The following is a 5,175-nucleotide window of genomic DNA, read 5'->3' as shown; positions in this document are numbered from 1 at the left end:
AGATATTCCCTTAGGGAACACTAATAATAATGTAAGGGAGTGACCTTTGACAGGTTACTAGTTGGGGTTTATCTATTTATGATAAAAGTAATTGTTTGTTTGTGTGCCTTGACAATTCACTTCTCTGGAACAAAGGTCTGCCTTTTGGGTCTAAAAGAAGCAGTTTCAGAGTTAAATCTTAGGGGTAGTTCAGAATAACATTTATTTATTTGCATATGGAAGGCTATAGAAGAGTAAAGTTACTAGAAAACAATCTGCTTTGGTGACTGGCATATGAAATATTGAAGAAAAGAAGAAATTTTACTAACTGAGGAAATATGGACACTAGAACTAGTCTATGATTATGGAGTAAATGAAATTCACCTGATAACAGATTATAGAAAATATACAAATGTTGAACCAAGAAATAGAAAACCAAAGAAAAAAGGTACAGATGACAAAGTTTCAACGCTATTTTTAAAAGCCACTCAGATCACTTCTCAGCCTTTTGGCTCAGATCAAGTATAGTATCTGTTCTTATCAGTTTAAAAAGCTACTCTTGGAGGCAGCTAGGTGGCTCAGTGGAGTGAGAATCATGCCAAGAGACAGGAAGTCCTAGGTTGAAAATCTGGCCTCAGACACTTCCTAGCTGTGTGACCCTGGGCAAGTCCTTTAACTCCCATTGCCTCACCCTTACCCCTCTTCTGCATTGGAACCAATACACAGTATTAATTCCAAGACAGAAAGTAAAGTGTTATTTCTTTTTAAGCTACTCTTACTTGTCAATTGTTCCTAGGTACAGTGTTGTTTAGCAAATGAGATTATGTAATATTCTCTACTGATACCTGCTATCTAAAAGAGTAAAAAGAAAGGATAATTTGTTACATAACTGACTACTATTAATAACAGTAAGGTGTAGAGAGAACATACCTTGCTTTATATTTACTGTTGAATAGAAGAAATGGGAAAAGGCACAAAATATTTTACCTGTTGTTGAACAGTGGAGAAGGAATAAAATCCTGCAAAGTAGTAGAGTTGGAAATCTTTTGCCAACTTGAAGATAAAGTGTAAGGATAAGGGATAAGGATAGGGGGGGAAATGCAAAGGTTGTCTCTAAGGGAAGGAAGAGAAGTTAGCCACAAACCCTGGGAAAAGATTCTGGAAGGAGAAAGCTTTGCAGAGGAGGATCTTGGGAGTTAACTGAGATAAACTGCCACTCCCAAACCTGCCTCTCTCTGAGCTGGAAGGGAGTACAGCTGCTCTACCATATCCTGGGAACTAACTAGTCTTGTGTAAAGACTAGTGGGTTCTTGGGTTTGGAAAAATACCTGGAAGGAGATTTATGTTTCCCTGAAGTTCTGTAACAATCTGGCTGACAACAATCTGGCTGTGACAACTTGACTAAAGTAAACCCAAAGGTTTTTCATCTGGGACTTTGGGTTTTACCTAGGAAGCCAACCCCAGGCTTGGGGAAGGACTCAGTGCACTTGTGAGTCCTGTATCCTTAAACTTTTTAGATTTAATCTGGGATAGTTAGTTTAGTAAGATAGTCATATAGCTTTTTGGGGAATAGACAGATCAGGGAGCTATTAAGGAGGGCTTGAGAAGATCAGAAGAATGTCGCCATGAGAGGAGCACAGAAAGTGGGAGGAGACAGAGCTGTGTAGAGTTAGGACCTTACCTACCAGTTCTCTAACCTCAATATTAGCTAAATAAACTTAATTTCCCTATTGTCTCAAGGGGGTTGTGCTTTACTGGCCCTAAAAAGTTCTTGGATGGTTTTTCTTCATCACTAACCCATCTAGGTTCTTCTGTATAAATATATCTCCTTTGGGAGATATATTTCTTTTTCAAAATGATGCTAATATTTTCCCTAAAAGATCTTAACATTATTTCAGCTGAAGATACCATCTAAGCCTGTATCTATAACTGACAGATACTACAGTTGCTATCAATGATTAAGTGCAGCTTGAAATAAGCAAGAAGAAAAGGGAGATTTTAGAAGTGGAGAATTAGAAAAAGGACTCATCAGATCAACTAGCTTGGATAAACTATTATTCCAGGCAAGCTATTAGTTAAATATAGAATGAATCAGCTTAGTTTAACATTGGGAGCTTTCAGTTAACACAGAAGCCATTCTTATCAAGGAACTTTTGTGGACAATTCCTGATGAAGGCAATGGGCACTGAAATGTACCTATCTAGAGTTATTAGTTGCCCTAGAGAATCAAGAGCCATAGTGTTGGTGGGAATAGTAACCCATGAAGACTACCCTAAGAAACTTGAGTGAAAGAATAGTAGCTACATGGCTGCCTATTTGGGAACCACCCAACCCACTTTAGCAGTAATTGAGTAGTAGTTGAGAGAGTAAATAACTAAGTTACCTACAAATAACTGAGAGATCAGACCCGAGCAGAGGGAGAGAGAGCCTGGGAAGGCTTTGGGGTCAGTGCCACTCTAAGGCTATACTAATGCAGACATAATTTCATTGCATTGCACCAGGAAAAAAATCAAACTTGAGCTCAGAATAGTTCCCTAGATTACTCAAAATTAACAACATTCAGTACATGAGATTTTGAACCAAGATCTAAATAAGCATTTTCACAATTATGATTGAATATATAGGATTAAATTACTGTATTTCGTGAAACTCTTGAAACCTTAATGTTGCTTTAGAAAGATTTCTGCTGTGTGTATAGGACTCATTTGCCATTGTTGTTCCCAAGAACAAATGCCAAAAAATGAAATAGTTTTAGAAAAAAACTGTTAGGTTATTTGGTAGAGGAAGCTAAAAAGGAATTATGGGTCCCTCTCCTCTAGGCTTTGGAATACATATTCTATAACATTTAGACAAGGGAATCCTTACATAAACCTCATGTATGCACTTAAACAGTTTTGCTCAGAGGGCAATTTGAAAGCAATGTAGATCAAGAGAGATGTGAGTAAATGTAAACATTAAATAACATTTGGGTTCGTTAAGTGTTGAGGAAAGCCCAAAACAAGATCTAGGTGTGGAGACCAAAACCAAGAATATTTTGGGTGAATCCAGGATCTGCAGCACCCAAAATTTCTTGTGGAGGAATATATTCCTGGATACTTACTAAGAGTTGGGAGACATTCTGGGTACAAACTTTATTCAAATAAAGTTAGGTTCAAATAATATTAATAAGTGATGTGAGAATAAAGAGAGCCAGCTGACCAATATTATGATAGAACAGGGAGAGAGAAAAAGTCTATGAGGTGAGACTCTCTTCCAGCTCTCCCCTCCCTCTGAATATACACCAGGAGACTTCAAGGGGCTGTCACCCCAAATCTGGGTGACCTGGATGGTCATGCCACCCCACAGGAGTTGAGGGCAAGGCTTCCCTATAAGATGAGGTATGGCAGACCCCAATCCAATTCTGAATGATAGCGGTGTTCACACAAGCCTCCCCGCCCAGAGGTCAGTCAACTTCACAGCAGGTGGTCTGGCTTCAAGATGGAGGCAGCCAGACCAAGCTGTGATTCCCCTCCCCCTCATCTCTCAGGCACTCTGGAATACTATCTGATTAATGAATGGCTTTTAATCTTTGTAATTTAGGGGTTGGGAAAAGCGGGGAAGGGCAGAGGGATTTTGGGTTGCCCTCTTCTCTATTTCTATGGGGTCCATCACTCAGGTGGGAACCTTTGGGGTTCCCACTCCTAAGCATCTCCCCCCTTGTCCCTTCTCCTTCTGTTTCTATTTCTATCCCTTTCTATAACTGTAAGTTAGACCTGAAAGAGTCTCTCAGCAAGGTTGGGTAATGGGGGAAGGAGACTAAGAGATTGCTCCCAAAATAGAGTCCCAAAACTTAGCTAACTCATTGTTTGAAGTCTTGCTGGGTGAGAAGCAATGGGATGCCTTTGACCAGTGAATCATGGTTTCAATGTCCAAAGAAAGATCCTCAGGAAGCCCTCAGGACTGGATCTGAGCTGGAATGTCCACCTCCTTCCTCTCCTAGTCCTTGTTCAGAAAACCCCTCATCTCCTTCCTCCTCTGGATAATCTCCCAGAATCCTCTCTGATCTCAACTGTCACCAACTGTCACCAACCATCAGTCACTCCTTCTCTGGCTCCTTCTGTCCCCTCCCCTTGCACAAATTCCATCCTTACAGTATCCCAGTTTTGTGTGGTGGGACTTTTTCCAAAAGTCCCACTTAATTCATGCATCACTATTTCCTATTCCTATCTTATGTTCCCCATCCCTCAAAAATAATAAATCCTTATCTTGTCTTATTGCTATACTAATTATCTATCTATTCTTATTCTAAGGTGGGGTTTTGGTGAGGTTGTTAGGGGAAAGAGGGTTTCAATTTATATAACAATTTTTACAGGGTACAAAACAATTTTGTAACACGAAAAATTTTTATTGAACACAATGTACTAAGTTTACAGTGTAACAATTTTCTTATCGTTTAACTTTTCTGAGTAAATATTTAACCGATCTATGATTTAACAGAATTTTAACTTGTTTTTACTTTTAATATATGTCTATCAAGTAATGCAATACAACTATCTTATTATTCTTAGCTGTTACCAAATTATGTTTAAACTACCTATGTTTTAAATGCAATGTTAGTTTTTATATTGAGAATCTATTTTAGTATGTTAGTATTCTTAGTTACCTATCCAAGAACACATATATTTTATTCTTATGCATTCCCTGCACTAGCTCGCTAAAAATTTTTGAATTTCCCTAGCCTTTTCTGCACTTTCCCTATGTCTAATGTTCTAATTATCTGCTAAATTGTTAGTATGCTACAGTATCTACATGGTTAGAGATTATAATTTACAGTTCTACTCTACATTTCAACCTATGTTACATGTATATATAAAATTTATATTATTTACACTATTATACATTTGTACAAGCATTATTTCTGCATAGCAATGTTAACCAGACAAGAAAATCGCTTGATCTTCTTATGTGGTTAAAACTTTATGGAACTTGCAACTATTTACATTTTAGACATATATATATATATATATATTTTTTTTTTGTATTTTCACAGTCTTCAGATACTCACTTATTTACATGAGGTCTCAACAAGATATCAGTTTCGTGTTGTGTTTTGTGTTCTCTTTATGTACTGTACATGCAAAATACTCACTCTTCTTTTCAAAGTTTTCAGTTTTCTTCAAGTTGTCTGTAGATTTCTCTTGTATCTTAATGCTATGT

General features: G+C 37.6%; 1 pseudogene; it reads left to right on the top strand.

The window, feature by feature from the left end:
- The first annotated feature begins 471 nt into the window (after window positions 1-471).
- On the top strand, window positions 472-677 carry LOC123254800 (annotated as a pseudogene).
- Window positions 678-5,175: the final 4,498 nt, after the last annotated feature.

The sequence above is a fragment of the Gracilinanus agilis genome, unplaced genomic scaffold (assembly GCF_016433145.1).
Source record: "Gracilinanus agilis isolate LMUSP501 unplaced genomic scaffold, AgileGrace unplaced_scaffold32929, whole genome shotgun sequence".
Classification (NCBI taxonomy): domain Eukaryota; kingdom Metazoa; phylum Chordata; class Mammalia; order Didelphimorphia; family Didelphidae; genus Gracilinanus; species Gracilinanus agilis.
This window is presented reverse-complemented; position numbering and strand designations above follow the sequence as displayed.